The 19,727-nt window shown below is 36.3% G+C and overlaps 1 protein-coding gene and 1 pseudogene across 2 annotated transcripts in view; one reads left to right on the forward strand and one right to left on the reverse strand.

The window, feature by feature from the left end:
* SEMA3A (sema domain, immunoglobulin domain (Ig), short basic domain, secreted, (semaphorin) 3A) overlaps positions 1-19,727 on the forward strand; it is a 310,684-nt gene that overhangs the window by 137,443 nt on the left and 153,514 nt on the right. The gene's annotated exons all lie outside the window — the stretch shown is intronic.
* Positions 16,802-17,614, reverse strand: LOC102866672 (annotated as a pseudogene).

Genomic DNA, 19,727 nt, shown 5'->3' on the forward strand with positions numbered 1-19,727 from the left:
AAGTTATGAGCCAACTTGGTTGGGCCATAATTTGTTGGATATGTATTGTTTTAATTCTACAGCTATGCAATAATATAATCATCTTCCTTTGTGTCCTTTAAATGTGGTCATAGTCCACTTTCCCAAAACGCTCATTTACATACAATGACTTTGTAATTGGAACCTAGAGCAATGGTGGTGGTATTGTAGGCTGAGCACTGGATGATTCATCAAAAGTTTGGTAATTTGAACCCACCAGTTGCTCCATGGTAAAATGATGAGACACTCTGTTCCCATAAATAAATATAGCTTTGAAAACTTTAAGGGACAGTCCAACTCTGTTGTTAAGGGTCCACTATGTGTTGTAACTGACATGACAGCAGTGGGATATGGAACCTAACCATGTAAACAAGTGAGAGTGGGCATATAACAATTCCTAACTTTTAATTTATAGTATAGACAACTCTGTCTCAGATCAGTTAAGCAATATTCTCAAGTATCATGGCTACCTAATGGTAAAAACTGAACTTAAATTCAGTTCTTCTGATCAATAATTCAGAATTTTTCCATTATACTTATGGCCTTCATCTTCATTTTAAAACTTGTAAAAAGAAACTTAGATTTCAATTTTTCCATGTGTGCTAACTTGTTCGTTATCTATTTATCACTAGAAAAAATGTAATCTAGTAGTTAATAATCTAGGCTTATTTCCTTAAATATACTTCACTTTTTTCATATATTTATGTTCTGATTATAGGTTGTATAATTTAATTTTAGGGAGAATTTTATAATTTATTTAATAAAAATACTATTTACTTATTGAAAATAAGTATATTGCTTCTTCAAAATTGATACAATCCAAACATTGTAGTAGAATTATCTTTTTTCAATAATATTAGCTGGATTTAAGTTGATGATTATTACTTGAAACCATCAACATATATCAAATACCATCTTAGGCAATGACTGAAAACTTTAGGGAACAGCCTTAAATATAAGAGTCATGCCAAATTTCACCCACACACTTCTGCATACAAAGAACAAGAATAACACAAAGCTTTGATGTCACTTGGATAACATGAAAATGGAAGTGAAAAGAGAAAGCAGTGTTGGTTAGAGCAAAGATTTCATGAACAGAATGAGGACTAGTTAGTTGAATGTTGACTTAGAGCATAAGGGAAGAACAAGGAAAAGGCAAATGCAGAAACAAGAGTTATTTATACTTGGTAGGCCCAAAGAAAAAGTTATTTAAGAAGAAAAAAATGATTAAAAGAAATGTAATTTGTTTTTTCACTGAATTATTTAAGTTCTATTATTTCCTTTTCGTTCCCAGCCGGTCTTCTTCTGTGGACGTTGGGCTTGTTATTCCGGTTACCTGGCCAGATAGTTCACTTGCATTTTCTTTGCATGCTCAATGCACCTATCACTTTTTTCAGAGCCAGTTTCCCTAAATTCTCTTGTGTAGTTGTTGCTATATACCATCAAATCAGACTGAAATATAGCTGACCCTCTAGTGGGTTTTCAGAGGCTATAAATAGCACAAAGAGATGGGCCATCATTCTCCCTAGGAGCCTCTGATAGAGTCAACTGCCTACTTTAGGGTTGGCATTATAACCTCTTGCCAATCAGCCACCAAGGGTCTTCTTTTGTCCTGTTGTTGTTATGTGCCATTGAGTCACTAGCAACTCATAGTGACCCTATGTACAAGAGCTCTGAACCCTGACTATCCTGAGCCAATCCCACTGTCTTTGGCATACCTATGCTCTTTACCCCAGCTATGTGTCAGTCCATCTCATCTGGGGTCTTCCTCTCCTATGTTGTCCCTCAACTATTTTCAGGTATGATATCCTCTCCAAAGACTGGTCCCTCCTGCCTAGATGCCCAAAGTATGTGAGACAGAGTCTCAAAAATCCTTCTTTCCAAGTTGCAGTTTGGCCTTACCAACTTTAGTACTGACCTGTCAGTTTTCTTGGCAGTCCATGGTATGTTCAATACTCTTCTCCAGCACCACACAGTAAGACATCAATTCTTCTTCTGTCATCCTTGGTTATTGTACAGCTCTCAGATGCATAGCATGTAATTGAAAAGACTATGATCTGATTTAATCAAATTAAAAAAAAACACAACATACAACTCTGACATGAGAAAACAGTGCAAGATGGCATTTGAGATTATAAAAGATGCAATGAAAAGGAATACATGTGAGACATACTGCTACACTTAGATGCTGATACTGTAATTTGTAAATAAGAGTATTCTGTTTGTTTTTCTTTGCATTTAGTGAAATCTTTCCTTCTGCAGAGAAAATATATCGCTGTTATAGGCTTATCTTGTTGATTCTTGATGATTCTCGTCAGGAGAATCATCTGCAGGCACTGTATGACCTGTCAATTTTAAGGAGCAGCAATATGGAAAAGATGTTTTATAGATGGAACTGAAGTTACTTTACGGATTGTGGATCCGTTAGAACTCTGATTATCATATTCCTAGATTTTCATTAAATACAAAAGGTGATTACTTTTCATTAAACATTCAAACTGACTTGCCTAAAGCTGAAAATTTGGCAACAATGAAGAAGGATAACAATAGAAAGTTATGGACTTGATGAAAGCAATGTGGCTGGAGATTGAATGATTAAATTGCGTGCATTCAATTACTTATTCATAGCAAGTGCATTCAATTATTTATTCATAGCAAATACCTTTAAAAGGAACACCCCACAAAAGGGGACTCTACACATGGATCTCACCTGAAAGGCTGAATAGGAATCAGATTGACTATATCTGTGGAAAGAATTCATGGAGAAGCTTATTATCAGCAGTCAAAACCAGCCCAGGTGCTTACTGTGGACCAGATATCAATTATCCATGTGCAAGTTCAAACTGAAGGGGAAGAAAATGACAACTAGTCCACAAGAACCAAAATACAACTTTGAGTCAATCTCACCTGACTGTAACAATTTTTCTAGAGCAGATTTGAAGCCTTGAATACCAATGCTTAGAGACCAGAGGAGCTGTGGGATAGCAGTAAGGATCTCATCCATACAGAGAGCAAAAAGTCATCACAAACACAGAGGGGAAAGAAAAAACGAAAATGGGTATCAGAAGAGTTCGATAAAAATTGCATTAGAGTGTTGAGAAGACAAAGCAACATATTATAATGAATGAATTACAAGATAACTTTATGAAATTTAGATTTGTAGCATTTCAGCAAATACTAAAAATTATGAACTGTAAACATATATTCAAACCTATAAACGCACTAAAATTTACTTATCTTAACATTTTCTGCTTTTGAATATTAAGTAAGATTTATAATATGGTGTTTACCATATTATTAATAATTGACAAGTTTTTATAGATTTATTTATAAAATTAAAAAGATTCATGCTTGTTGAAGAATGTTACATTATATCCAATAAAGACAACATATATTTTAAAATTTAGAATATCCATTATCTAATAATATAGAGGGGTGTGTGTGTGTGTGTGTGTGTGTGTGTGTGTAACACACATTATAAATAGACATAAGTGAAAAAGGGGCTTCCAAGCAGAGCTGAGTGAGATCTCAAGATTTATTTTGCTGTTTGAAGGGAAATTTTACACTGCTCTTCAAAGTCATTCTTTCTTTTTTATTTTAATTATATTTTTTGTGTGTAAAATCAAATCAAATGTGACTGGTACAGGAGGCAATTGCCTCTCCTCAAACAGGCGGATTCATTCTGAGTACCTCTGGGATTGCACTGCAGCTTCTTGCCCCTAGGCCACCAGAGCTCCCTTCAAAGACCTTCTTGAGATGCGTGTTTACAAATACTTCTTTACCAAATGCATTCTCTCCTAACAACTCTAAGTTGACTCATTATCGAGTCTTAGTATTGCTTCAATGAATTTTTCACTCTCAGTACAAGCTCTAAAAATTTAAGAAAATAGGTTTTTTTTTTTTATATTTTTTTTAATTATTTTTGTGTGAGTGTACCGTCAAATCAGATCTGACTGGTACAGGAGGAAATTGCCTCTCCTTCCCCAGCAGAGCATCTGGTGGATTCGAACCGTGTGCCTCTGGGATTGTAGTTGCAGGTCCTTGCCACTAGGCCACCAGAGCTCCCCTGAAAATAGCTTTTTAAAAGAAAGATAATCCTCCCCTTTCATTACTTAAAAACCTGTAAAAATAGCATGAAAAAGAACATTCAGAGCAACAACAGATCTATTTGCCAAGGAATACTTTTCATATATTAATTGTCCCACAAGTAGCTTAAATACCAATCAAATCAAATTGTATCCCACCCATTTTGAATGCTTAGACTAGCATTTCAGATTTTGGGTTTCATAGTGTTGGAAGGAAGATGGAGGAAAAGAAACAGAAGTTATACAAGGATTCAGGTCTTTTGTTCACAGGGTTGCTGTGAGTTGTCTATGACTCGACAACACTTAACAACAACATTTGTATATGTATATGTACATGTACATGTATATATAAGCAGAAGCGGCATCCACGTTCTAAACAACATACCTCTGGAAACTCTATGAACTTTGTTAAATGATGATAATTATAGAGAGGCCTCAGGCCTTTTGTTCATAGTGTCATTGAATCCTGTTTGACTTGACAGCAATCAACATCAACAATAGTCATATCATATATATAACATCATATTATACATCTAATAGGAAACAATGAAAAATTATAATGTATTTCTATACAAACTATCATCAAAATCCTAAAACAAAAATATTTCATTTGTTTGTGTGTATCTAAACCATTTCCAAAGAAGATCTAGACAAGATTAGGAGGATTAGAGAGAAGGAAGACAACACTGTGAGGCACAGTGTAAAGAAGAACAAATGCAAAAATTGAAGGAAGATTTTTGGGGATTGGTTGTGTGTTTGTTTTTTTTTAACCAGTAATAGTAAAATAGTTCAATACAGTACAATAAAAAAAATCTCAAATGCATTGCTACTGAGTCAGAACTCATCACTGATTCCTAAAGGGTTTTTAGAGACAGTAAATCACACAGTCTGTAAACTGTTTATCTTTCTACTATAAAGTGGTGGATTTGAACTGGCAGAGAAGCATCTGGATTAGCAGTGCAATTCACTACAGACAAGCCTATTAATAGGCCTTCAAAACTTGAGTACAATTTGAATGAATTATTACAAAAAAAAGTAATAATACATCAAGAAGAAAGTAAAAACAATAATAAGCTATTTTTGTTGTATTATTTCTACTCAGGGATTGACTTATGCTCCCTCTCCCCGTCCCTTGTCTCAAAAACAAAACAAAACACAACCAAAAAGTTAATCTATTAATCTCAATACTTTGCCAGTTATATAACGATGACATTTGACTACTGTGTGATAATGCAGTCAATCCCCAGGATGTGATCAGCTGTGATAAGCATGTCACTTATAAAGGAATTAGGTTGGACCATGCGTAGGTCACAACACTGATCTAATATAATTGATCCCTAGAGTATGTACTTTATTACATTTTATAAGAGATCAAAGAATAAAGAAACCAAGAGATACAGAATGGCCTCACTACAACCGAGAAAGAAGAACTGTGTGTAAAGTGTTTCTTTGGAAACCTCCTAGACCCAGGAGTAGATAATGCCAAGATAAGTGGTAGTTAGTCTCAATAAAATTCCAGGCCCACCAGTGTCGAAAGGAGACCAGGACCTTCCCCCAAAGTCTTCAGAGATCAAGAAAGCCTTCCCTTAAAACTCACATCCCAAATTTGGACTTCCAACCTCCTAAACTGTGGTAAAATAGCTCTGTTTGTTAAAACCACCTACTTGTGGTATTTCTGTGACAGCGGCACAAGAAAACTCAGACATTCCTGGATGCTTTTTTGGACAATGTCTATTTATTCCTCAAATCTTCACTAAAATCTTTTATCTCTTGGGAGTTTGCTCAGGCTACCACAATCTCACCACTCAACTAAGTTAAGTAACCATCATGTATTTTCTACCATATTTTTCTCTGGAAATATATGGTTTGTTTCATTACTATTTTCCCATTTGATTCTTTGTTTTTAAATTTTATTTTATTAATTTTAGTGAACATTTACAAAGATTTTGGATTTCCGTTCATTCATTGGTGCACTTTTCTCCCTGCCCAGCTCTCCCCCGCTCCCCAGTTCACTCTTCTCTTTGAAAAGTAAAAGAAAAATTCTTTCATTGGTATACAATCCCCCTGCACCGCCCCTCCCACCACCCCTCCCCCCCAGGTACACTCCACTATACAACCTTAATTCTGGACTCTTGTGATATCCAAAATACCCTATCATATATTTCTTTTAAATTGTTCTCTGCCTCATTTGTTTCAATGCAGTATACATTATTTATCCAGTTTTTCTCAGTCTTACCCCAACCTTGATGTCAGTCCCATTCTACAACAGTGGCACCATGCAGTATTTGTCCTTTTGTGACTGAGACACTTTACTCAGCATAATGTCCTCCAGGCTCACCCATTTTGAATAATATTGCATGAGTTCCTTGTTTTTCAATGGAGCGTAGTATTCCATTTTGTGAATATATCACACCTTCTCCATTCATTCGTTTGTTGATGGGCACTTGGCTTGTTTCCAACTCCTTACTACTGTGAACAAAGCTGCGATAAACATGGGTGTGCATATATATGCTTGGATGTTGGTTATGGTCTCTTTAGGATATATGGTCAATAGTGGAATTGCTGGGTCAAATGGTATCTCTATTTGCAACTTTTTGAGAAAGTGCCACACTGCCTTCCACAGTGGTTGCACCATTTTACACTCCCACCAAGAGTGAATAAGGGTTCCAGTTTCTCCACAACCTCGCCAGCATTTGTTGCTTACTGTTCTGTTAAATTTTGCTATTTTGACTGGGGTGAGGTGATATAGTTGTTTTGCCATTTGATTCTTAAATACTGAGAGCTGATATTGCATCTGTCTTATCCAGTACTGCTTCTTCTGCATCTAGCATGACACAGCACCCACAAGAGTACCCATCAGAAATAATCTAATTTCTTTTCCAATACTATATTGAAGAGGTAGTCTTAGCTAATACTCATAATAGGCTAAGGAGATTGATAAGATTTTTAAATTTTATTTTATAGATGTAAAAAATGGGGAAATGCAAAGATTCAACAACCAATGAAAATCACATATCTAGGAAATTACAAAGTTCTTATTTGAAATTAAGTCTTTGTAAATATTAACTCTTTAATACCGTAATTATTATAGTACTTGAGTAAAAAGTCTGATAATGGCTGAAAGGACTTAGCTAAATGGATAGACTAGAGAAATATTGTAAGGTTCATTTTGGGAAAGGGCACTGAAACAGTGTCATAAAAGCAAGTAAAAGCATACACTTGGGCTGATGAGATAAATGGTAGATATATAAATGAGAGACTCATGATTTATAAGTTCTGAATGATAATTCTGGCAACTTAAAAGAAATATGGTGTTAGAACCATTAAGTTGCTAACTGAATGATTGACATTTGGCACTTACCCTATAGCGATGTTAGAGAAAGACTTGGTGATCTACTTCAACAAAGTTAACAGCCTACAAAACCCTATGGATCAGTTAAATGAAGTTGTTCTTAGTGTGAATTGACTACATAGTGTTCCACCACAATAATATAGACAAATGCAAGAAAGCATTTGGAGGGAAATAAGACAAGTATGATGAAGAAAGAGAAGATATTAAAGAAAAAGTGAAAACAGACAAGTAGAAATAGAGCAAAGATTCTAGAGTCAAATAGAAGCGTAACTGGAAATCAGTACTTAGAATTTCCATAAGAAAGGACAAGGACCAAAAAAGCTTTGCATAAATTCCATGAGAGTTGGAACAAGAACCTTGTTGATGCTTTATGTTTTAAATTTAAAAAAAGGAAATAAAATTCAGAATTGACTCTTAATGAGTAAGGAATAATTGTGGAAAAGACTGGTATGGAATGATTTCTATATGAAATTTAGGTGTGAATGGATGAAATGCAGAGGAGGAAGAATGCGAGGTAGCAAGAAAAACAAATTGTGTAACTAGTTCAACTTCTCTTTATGGGTATCAAGTATATTTCGAATTGAGCCTGTGAGAAAACCTGCACTTATCTTTGCTTCCCGGGTCTATCATTTTCACACAGGCCTCTAGTTATCATTTCCATTATGAAGAGACAAGTTAAGACAGCTTGTGGTAGAGCAGATTAGAAATAATAGTGGCTTGTTCCCAGAATGTTTTTTTCAGTGTTTTTTTGAGAATCATAGCTCATGCAGCAACAATCTAAAAAGCTGAGCTACTATATTCTAATACCTTGGCTATGTACATAATTATTATAAACACCGGCTCTACTTTTTCTTCATTGCACCCCAGTAGGCAGAGAAGTCCCCTTAATTGTAAAATGAGGCAAATAGTATCTGTCTTACGAGTTATTTGTGAGCATTATAAGATATAAAAATAACAACGAAAGCATACTCTCTTACATATCACTAGAGAAAATTGTCTTAGGGAGGTTAAAAAGCAGTCACACAAACTAGAGAGGCAGATCCTGGACTCAAACATAGTTATTCTAATGATAGAAGGAGTTGTGGTGTCTGGACCAGGATCTTACAACTTCCCAAAACTTAGTTTGCTGCAAATTAATACAATTTAAAAACTCCCACCAGAGAAAGTACTGTCAGGGGTAGTAGAACTAGAGGTTGTGGCTACACCAACAGCAGCATATTTTAAACCTTCAAAATGATAACTGTGATTCTGTGAAATTAGTGCAAACAACACCCAAACAGAAGAAGTTACAATAGCAACATTTGTGGTTGTCTTCTTTTTCTCATGATTACAGTGTTTATTAGGGGAGTAAAAAAGCTGTAATTCAGATAGGCAGCAGATAGGCAGCAGTGTACAAGCACTCAGGACAGCTTCTGAAATGTGCTTGCAGGCACTTCAGCCCTCAGCCTTGTAGTTTTAGACCAGTAATAAAAGCTCTTAGTTCAGTCAATTATAATGTCTTACCCCTACTCAAACAAACGTGGACAAAGCTTCCTAGCTCTGTTTCATGGGGTAGTAGCTTCAAGGTCATCTATGTCTCATGTCAGGTTTCTGGTTCTCTGCTGCAGCTGCTGCTCCACAGTTCTCAGTACGAGTGTATGGGAATCTTTGATCCCAAAAGATTCTGAATTCTCTGCTTTCTTCTCTCCTGGTGGTGGTGAGATTATAAATTTCTCCTGCTGAATCCATCAACTCAATTTAAAGGCAAGATTAGCCAGTCCCTTTGTGAACAGACCAACATTGACCATCCATGTGACAGTTAAACTTAATGGCAAGGAAAGGCTCTTAACACCACAAACGACTCCCTGGCTGTTCTAGCCATTAACTTTCATATTTGAAAAATTAACTTTTCTCTAAAATCATTTCACTAATAACTACATTCGTGAAAGCATGCAAACCACCTTCTTCAGAAGCATTTTAGATAGCTAACTTTGATTTTCCCACCCATATCAAACCAGTACTCTGAGAGAACAAGCATGTGCCTCTTTTCTAAAGAATTTTCTGTTCAGTTTGGAGACTTTCAGTTTCTGTATCCACAAGCAAATTCCAGTCCAGAGTGAGCCATCAGGCTGGAAAAATCAACACTAGCTCACAGCATGGATCACCTTCTCTTCATCTGCTTGGGTTCTGGTCAACTCATTCCAGCCATCTCTGGTCCAGATGGGCATCAGCCGTGAACTCAGGAGCTACACTTCTCCTTGCCTTCAAGACCAGCCTTCACTCAGCCTTAGCCCCCACATGGGGCCAAGTCACTAAGCCGGATGTCCTCATGACTGTTTGCTCTTCAAGTCAGCAACCCTTTTACACTTTTTAATACTGCCCATGCTAGGGGCAGCGTCCACCTAAAATAGTGAAGTTTTTAAGTCCCATCATGTCCATTCCAGTTTGTAACAACTCTGTGAACAATAGAACAATGCATTGCCTGATCCTGAGCCACCCACACGACTTTTGCTGTGCTTAAGATAATTGTTGCAGCTGCAGCCTCAATCCATTTCTAGCGGGGGCCTTCCTCTTTCTTTCCCGATGCTCTACTTTATGAAACATGATAGCTTTCTCCACAGACGGGCCCTTCCTGAACATGGTCCAAATATGTGAGACAGTCTCACCTTATTTGCTTCCAGAGAGCACACTGGTTATCCTTCTTCCAGGACAGATTTGTTTGTTCTTTTAGTATGTCTTAGAATATTCAATATTATTCACGAATACAAAATTTGAAGTGCATCATAGTATTCTTCTTCTTTTCTTATTCTTTGTCAAATTCTCCTATGCACATGAGGTGATTATAAATGCCAAGGCTTTGGTCAGATTTATCTTTGGTTCCCTAAATTACATCTTTTGTTATTTAGCACATTCAAGAGATCTTTTCCAGTAGATTTTCCCAGTGAAGATTGTCAATTAATTTCTTGATTGCTTCTTCTATGGATGGTGATTGCAGATCAAATCTTAATGGAATCCTTGATGCTTGACTCTTTTCTCTATGTATTGTGAGATTTTTATCAGTGCAATTTTGAGGATTTTTGTTGTCTTTATGTTTAGGAGTAATCTACACTGAAGGCTATAATCTTTAAACTTCATGAATAAATGCTTCAAGTCCTATTTTTTTCAAGCAAGATTGTATCCTTCACATTTTCATAGATTATCAATAAATCTTCATCTAACCCAGATACTTTTTCATAGGATTCAGCTTCTCAAGTATTGACACAGCATATGTATATATAATAAATATGGAGAAAGTATATACAACCTTTATACATATCTTTTCCAATTTTAGATGAAACAAAATTCCCTTTTTTGATTTGAATAAATGCTTCTTTATGTATGTACAAGTTCCATATGATACAATTAAATATTCTGGAATTCTCTTCAACATTATCTATAATTGTGTTGTACACATCCAAATGTCTTTTCTTAGTCAATAAGATTCTGAAGGACATCTTTCTAGAATTCTCTATGTTAGCCAGGATTCATCTAACTTCAACAATGATATAGCTGTTTCCCTGTCTTTTTCAGACTCCAGCTTGACTTTCTGGCAGTTCCCTATCACCACACTGTTTCAGCCATTCTTAAATTATCTTCAGCAAGATTTGCTTGTATGTTATAGTCATGAGATGTTTGATAACTTCTGTATTCTGTTGGACACCTTTCTTTGGAGTAGCCAAAAATAAGAATATCTTCCAGTTGGTTGGATAGATAGCTGTAGCACAGCCTTCTTGATATAGAAGAGGAACACTTGCTGTGTTACACCCATTTGTTGAAACATCTCAATTGACATTCCATCAATTCCTGGAGCCTTGCCTTATCCTGAGCCAGTCTCACTGATTCTGACACACGAGCCCACCTTGGCCCAGTTACTCCAAACATGATGTCCTCTTCCAAGGGCTGGTCTCTCCTGGCCATATGCCCCAAGTATGTGAGACAGAACTTCAGTATCCTAACCACCAAGCAGAAATTTGGTTTCACCCCCTCCAAGACAGACATGACTGTTCTCTTGGTGGTTCAATATTCTCCAGATACATAATAATAACTTTCAAAAAGGTAAATAGGGTAATACTTCTAACAACTAGCCTTTTCTGTCTGGAAAAATAGTCTTATTTTCTTTCTCTAGAGAAACATTTATTTTTAAAGAGTTACTAAGCTATAAATATCCAAAGTACAATAAAGGAAAGCATATGAATTAATTTTAAAACAGATTATTCAACACATATATTAATCCATATTTTTAAATCATTTTTTCCCTTTCAAATGATAATAAACATTTCTTATCTACAAAAATTTCAATTTTTAGAATTGTTTTCAGCTTGCAATTTTAGTACATGATTCCGGATATTCTTCAATTTAATTCCTATCACATTCTTTTCACTCCTGATCTTGTGACAGTTTCCTATTGCCATCTGTGTTCACTCACTCAACTCAGCCAGCCCACTGGTTACTTTCTTCCTCTAGAATAGTGTCTAAAATTTTATGATCAGTTTCAAAGCTGCATGTAATGTGATCTCCTCCTACATGTATGTTCTCATTTCCTATGACACCCCCTTGCATCCTCTCTTTGCTCCACCTAAACTTTAATATAGTCCATTGATGTAGTTAGCCAAAAAATACCTCATTCCAAATATAGCATCCTCCCAGATGAATATTGTCTTTTATCCTTAATATCCTTCAAAAAGACACATCATTTGATATCACATTGTACAGCCACCTTTAGGATTCATAACAATATCATTTTCCACCAACAACACTATCTTTGAATTTAATGAATAGCAGCTAAAGTAGATCTTCAGAATATAAGATAATATTTTAAAAGATTGACTTTATACCTTTCTGTGAGGAAAAGTTATTTTCTTTCTTTTGTGATTAGGTAACCTTGTGTTACTTTTCTTATAGTCAGAAATTTTGGTATAAATATAGTATAATTAAAGTCATATTGACTTTATATCTTTCTCTGAAGAAAATATATTTCCTTACTTTTGTAAATAGGTAAACTTATTTTTCTTATGGTCAGAAATTTTGACTTAGGAAGTAAGTTATTTGTGACTAATGAGAATCATTGTGATGTTTATGAATGTACTAGAAATCTACCCATATTTTTATTTATCATTACATACACTAACTACTTGGGAACCACAAAGTATGATTGTCTACATTTCAGTAGAGATAGCTTCCTAATACAAGCCTAATCCAGATACAAAAAATGTAAAAATGATGGGAGATTTAGCTCAAATGTTCAAGAATTAATCCTTTTAGCTTTTGAAACTCACAAAATGTGATCTTTTCTAAAAAGAAAGAAAGAAAAAGTTTTGCCTTTCTTGGAGGATGCTTTGTATGAGTCCATTTGGTGCAATGATTAAGTTTCTTTCCTGTCTTGTTTTATTGTTATTTTTTTATTCCCTGCCTTTTTAATAACCTTTTGCTGTCCAAAAACTCAGTGGTTTGAACCCAACATTTTCTCTTGGAAGGAGAGAAATGAAGTGGTCTGTTTCCATAAAAATCATAGCCTTGAGATCATAGAGAAATTTTACTCTTTCACATAAGGTTACTGAGAATCAGAATTTACTGGATGGCATGAGTTTCTGTTTTATACCACACATAGAGCAATCCATGCATACTTCTTATCATGTACCATACTAAATAGATGTTGCTCTCAAATCCTTGCTAATTCAAATAAGCTATGAAGCATTCTATGCAAAATGGGTTCAAGGAATAATTTTATGATTTACAGACATTTGGAATAACCTAATTATATTAATGTTTGTTGTTGTTATGTGCTGTTGAGTAACTTGCAACTCATGGCAACCCTTTTTACAACAGCTTTATACCCTGCCTTATCCAGTGCCAATCTTATTTTCTCTGACACTTCTGCCTCCATTACCTCAGTCACTGAATCAATTCATCTCTTCAGGGGTCTTCCTCTCTTGCGCTGACACCCCACCAACCCAAACATGATGTCTCTCTCCAACGAGGGGTCCCTCCTTGCAACATGCCCAGATGAAGGTAACAGTGAAGCTTCAGAATCCTTACCTCCAAGGAACAGCCTGGTCTCACACACTCCAGGAAAATCCTGTTTGTTTACTGAGCAATTCAGTACCCTTCTCCAGCACCACAGATTAAAGGCATCAATTCTCCTTCTATCCTCCCTAGTCACTGTCCAACTCCGACACATAGCAGGTGATTGCACAGATCATGGCCTGTAATAGGCACACCTTAGTCTCCAGAGTGACACCATTGCTCTTCAGTACTTTGGAGAGGTCCCTAACAGCAGACTTTCCCACTGCAAAGCATCTTTTAACTTCCTGGCTGCTGGTGCCAAGAGTGTTGACTGTGGATCCAAACAAACTAAAGCTGTGAACAATCTCAATCTCTTCACCATCCATCCTGATGCAGCCAGTTGGCCCAGTGGTGAGAATCTTTGTCTTCTTGATATTGAGCTTCAATCCATTTTGGAGGCTGCATGCCTTGACCCTCTGCAGCAAGCACTTCATGTCCTCCTCAGTATCAGCAAACAAGGTTTTATCATCTGCAAAATGTGTATTGTTGATGGATCTTTTACCAACTTGATGCCACACTTCTCATAGAGCCCAGCTTCACTGATAATTTGTTCTGAATATAGGTTGAAAAGGTATGGAGATAGGACACATCCCTGGCATACTCCCGTCCCAATTTTGAACCATGCAGTGTTTTCTTGCTCTGTTCTGACGACTTCCTCCTGGTCCAAGTATTGGTTTCGCATTAGCACAATCAAGTGTTCTGGGATTCCCATTCTTCTCAGAGTCAGCTTCAGTTTGTTGTGATCTACACAGTCAAATGCCTTTGCATAATCTATTAAAAACAGATGGACATTTCTCTGGTATTTCCTGCTTTAACATTAGCTACAATATTCCTGGTACCATAACCTCTTCTAAACCCAGCCTGGACTTCTGGCAGTTCTCTGCTGATGTGCTGTTTTAGTTACTGGATAATATCCAGCAGAATCTTGCTTGCATGTGATATCAATGATATTGCTCTATGGTTTCCACACTCTGTTGTGTCACCTTTTTTGGAATGGGAACAAATATAGATTTCTTCCAGTCAGTTGGCCAAGTGGCTGTCCTCCAGATTTCTTGGCACAACTAGGTGAGCACATCTAGAGCAACATCTGTTAGTTGAAATACATCAATTGATATACCATCTATTCCTAGGGCCTTATTTTTTGCCCTCAGTGCAGCTTAAACTTCCCTCCTCATCACCATAGGCTTTTGCTCATATGTTCTGTGTCTGCCAATTCCTTTGGTACAGTGATTCTGTATGCTCTTCCCATCTTCTTTTAATACTTCCTGGATCATTTCATATTCTTCCTAAAGCATCCTTAAGTATAGCCATTCAAGATTTGCATTTGTTTTCTTCAGTTCTTGAGCTTAAGAAATGTTGAGCAAGTAGCAAACCTTAATTCCTTTACCAGAGATTGGGCTTTCCTGATAAAGAGTCCAGATTATAGAAGATGAAATATCACTTCTTTTTATTTATCACATCTTGGGGTTTTTAATTCAATCATTCATTTACCTTTTGTTTTAAAACATTAATTACAACTGATGATTTATTGTAACATTTCATAAAATACTATACCTTGCCTTTTCCTTTACCCTATCCATCCATCCACTACCCACGCATCTGCTCGCTTTACCCTCCCCTGCCATCCCTGTCAATATTCCTAATTTTTTTTTATCTGTTTAAATATTTCCTTACATTACTGTTGGATTAATTGTGGTTTTTTTTGTTGTTGATATATATAGAGATAGAGATTAATAGATATATATACATACATACACATATATATACACACACACATATATACATATATACACATATATATACATATATATAGTATTTCATTTTGTTAATTACAGTGCACACAATGTCTGATCATCCATGCATTTTATGTTGTCCTTCCTTTCATTTAACCTAATTTAAGAGAATCTTCATTGTCTCTCCATTCTTTTCCTGCCCCAGAAACATACAAGATTGATTTTCTTTACATGTAAACTTACATGTAAACTTTCTCTCTAGTTTTTGTTTTGTTTGCTTTTTATAACAATATTCTTACACAGTAGTTGCCCTATTATGGCAGATTTATTTCATTCAGCATAATGTTCACTAGACTAATCCTTGTCAGGTAGTGTTTTAGGAGTTCTTCAAAATTTCAGTGTCACATAATACTCCAAGGCATGACTATACCACAGTGTGTCTATCTGTTTGTTGATGGGCACTTATTTACATCCCTTTGCTATTGTGGGTAAAGCTATAATAAACATGGGTGTGCATATCACATCATCTTTGTGAAACTTCTTGTTTAGTGTATATTTCCAATAGTGGAATAGCTTAATCAAATGGTAATTCTATTTTCAAATTTTTTATTTTTGAGGAAATACCAAGCTTCCTTCCATGTGGTTACATATTTTACATTTTCATCAGTAGTGTGTGAGTGTTCTATTTTATCTGCACCTTCATTAGCATTTATCTTGTGGTGTTGTGTTGAAATATTCTCCTTTTTTAGTGTGGGTGTATAGATTTCTCATAGATTTATTTCTTGTTTTATATATATATATTGATTGGTAATATGTTCTATATCCCCTTTCCTTGCCCACCAAATGCACAAGAAGAAATACAAATCCTTCCAGGATTGCTATTAGGCTAAGATAGCCAGGGCCAAGATAGAATTATCTCTTAACATCTCAAAGAACAACTACCCCTCTTGGGCTCTGGGATATTGAAGCAGCAGCACTTCCATGGTCCACGTGGGGAGATGGCACAGGAAAAAGCAAACAACGGTAGTGTGACAGGATTCTAGGATAAAAGTATCAGTGACTCCTTGAATAACAGACTAGCTATGAGCTCTCTCTTCATGGAAGTAAAGGTGGGGACCCTTTGGCTCTTCAGATTCTACCCAAACAGGCAAAGGGTAGGAAATAGAAATTGGGATCATGCATGCAAGGTTAGGGCAGCAGTAGAACAATACCTGTGAGTTATGCTGCCCAAGAAACAACCCCCATCAGAGCTGTAGGCAGGAACAGATGCTGAGCTCTTAAAGAAGGGACAAGGTAATGGGGCAGGGGCATGAGCATTAGTAAGTCAAATAAAGCAACAAAAGTATGATCCTTACTCGCCTCCTCCCAAGAGAGGTATGACCTATGTTTGGGAGCTGAGAGAGAAGACGGAGGTGAAGGCTCGTTAATTTAGGATTATCAGCTGGCCAGGGCCACAGGAAGGCTCTCTGAGGACTCTCAAGGCTAAGTAGGTAGCTGGGACCTATATCCCCAGGGAAGAAATGATAGTCCCTTCAGTTCGACTTGGACCAAATCTTGGGCTCCCTCAGAGGCCCTTGCCCTTTGAGGCTTTCTTGCTGGGCTGGTTGGTGCTGGCTGGTGCCAGAAGCTGGTTCTCTCAGTTCAGTCAAGTGCTGCTCAGGACCCTGAGCCGTGGCTGCAGCTGCTGCTGCTGCTGTCTTAACTTTAATGGTTCTCTTAAGATTAGCAACCTCACTCTCAGTTTGCGCTTCAGGCCCTGCTGCTGTTCTTTGTGCTGCTTGGCATGGCTCACTTGGTCCTCGATGCTTGACAGCACAACCTCACAGCCCACATACCACTGTTGCAGGGTTCCTGCAATGCCATTTAGATCCTGCAGCTGGATGTCCCGCACAATACTGTAGTCAGCTTCAAGCCGCTGATGCCCTGATCCAAAGAACCTCGAAGTACGTCAGCACACACGGCCTCAATCACCAGGTCTTCTAGCTGCACACATTATGCAGGGCAAGGGCCTCTAGCAACACTGCATAAGGGATGCACTTGATTTTGGCAGGCAAAGTCACGACTGATAGATGTCGAAGGTTAATCTTCTGGGCCTCTGTGAGTGGGAGAAGATTCCGGGCTTCAGCTAAGTAGTCAGCATATATCCCTAAGCAAACACCGTGAGTAGCAGAAATGTGGAAGCAAAGTCACTCTCAGCCAGCTCTCTAACACTGGGCATATCCAGCAGTTCACCACATAGACACCAGGTGCCGGATGAGTGTGGCCAACGCTGCAGCCTTGGCTGACTTGGCCAAAAGCAGAAATTGCTCCTGGTTTTGCCTTGTCACCGTCACCTTCCCGCTCATGGTTGCACTGAGCTGAGGGAAGCTGGGCTCAGAATACCCGGAGCTGGAAGCTTAGTCTTCTATTGCACCAGGCAGGGCTGAGGCTCTGTTACCTCCTTACCTCTGGCAGCTGTTTCAAACCTTTCCTGCAACTGCCCCCCAAGGTCCTTCTAGCCACTACACTCTATCGAAATATTCTTCTTTTAAAGAAGCATTCTAGCTGCGTTTCTTCTAAGACATGAGGGGTAATATTTTTTTTTTGTTCATGATATATTACATATTCTTTGCCCAATAACAAAGTTCAAAAGCATCTCCTATTCTTTAATCAGATATAATTGTCCTATCATCTCAATGCCTTACCGATGCTGATTTGAAATTAAAAATATTTTCAAATGAAATATAAATATCATTTTGTCTGTCAATTACTTGATAATTTCTTCAGATTACAGGCAATATTTCCAAGAATTTTGTGTAGAAACAATAACCAGGCTGCAATTACTGACTTTTATGATCAGTTTTCTAAAAATATTATTATAAACAATAATACAAATTGAGAAATAAATAATTCTTAGTGATTTGCAAAGAATGAAGAAATTGAGAGCTATAGCAAACTGTAACAGATTCTGTAAATTTAAATCATGATAAAGATCAAAGAGCATAAGAGCAGCTGAAATTGTATTGCAAGGCTTGATGCTTTTAAGCCTACACTACACCCACCACTTGTATGATCTTTGAGGCTCAGCCAAGCAGAAATCTGGACTTGAAACAGGACAGTAAAAGTAAACAGAAGATAATTAGTAATGGTACTTGAGATATAACATGCTTTGTATATAGAACACTATATTTTATGGATAGTTTAAAGGCAGAATTTTTTTTCTTTTGTTACCAGAGAGGTAAACTATCCACACTATTATTCTTAGTGGTTATTAGAAAAATGAGAGAGAGACAGACAGACATAGATAGACAGATAAGATATTAAAGCAGGAAAACTTCAGATAAATTGTCAATTAAATAAATCAAGCTTTATATTCTCATCCTTTAAAATATGCGTGATAGCCATTGTGTGTATGTATAACTATAAGCATAATAATACAGTTAATAAATATTTAAATAAAATATAAAATATATCTAACACATATTTATATGGAAGACTAACCGACAATTCAATTGATTGTTCAGGTAGAAGTTTGTCATGATATAAATGTATAATGCATATAAGTGATATTTTAAGCCTAAATTAATTTTTTATATCAAACAGTAAATTATAAATCAACAGATAACTCATTTATTTGAGATTACAAAGTAATAATTGTTTATTTGACAGTAATACAGTTTTGCCTGTAGATGGACACTGACTCCTAACAGGGAGGAGAGAAATTTAAAATAATTAAGTGATTTAAAAAAACAAAAAACAATTCAAGCCAACATAACAAATGGTATAGAATGCTTCTAGGGTGACAAATTTTTCTCCGAAAATAATTCACCTGATATTTTGATACTTCTCTTAGATTGATTTTGCCTGTATTTTAAGATATTATTAATGGATAAACATAAAGCAGGAACATTACTGTATGGCTCTTAAAAATCTTGGATTATTGATTCAGGCATAAGTATTTGGAACAGTCTTCTTTTCCCTAAAATGAAAAAAATAAATAAATAAATAAAGCCCTATATTATTGAACAGCAGTTTTTATATATGTATCAATTTAATGGAAGAAATGTAACATATAAAAAGTTCTAAACATTTATGGTGATGTAACAAAGTAGAAGTTTCAAATAAGGATGAAATTCTCATTACTATCTACATTCAATCATGGTTAATTACTACACTGTAGAGTACTTACACTGAGAAACAGGAAAGTAAGACCAAAGTCCTTCTGAGATTTACATTGCTTATAGTGGTAAAAGAGGACATTTAGATGATGTATGTAGTGTTAAGTGTTGGTGACCAAATGAGCTGTGATGCTCTATCATTGTAAATTCTGGTACTTACCATGGCCATGCAAGTACTAAATAAAGAAGAAGAAGTCCATTTCTATAAAAATAGGAAATAGTTGGAACTGTGTAGTATTTTGCCATAGAAAATTCCAAGTCTCAAGGGTATCTCCTGCATGCCTCAGCGCCAGGAAAATAT

Source organism: Elephantulus edwardii, unplaced genomic scaffold (assembly GCF_000299155.1).
Source record: "Elephantulus edwardii isolate Elephantulus edwardi_28Jun2011 unplaced genomic scaffold, EleEdw1.0 scaffold00183, whole genome shotgun sequence".
NCBI classification, from domain to species: Eukaryota; Metazoa; Chordata; class Mammalia; order Macroscelidea; family Macroscelididae; genus Elephantulus; species Elephantulus edwardii.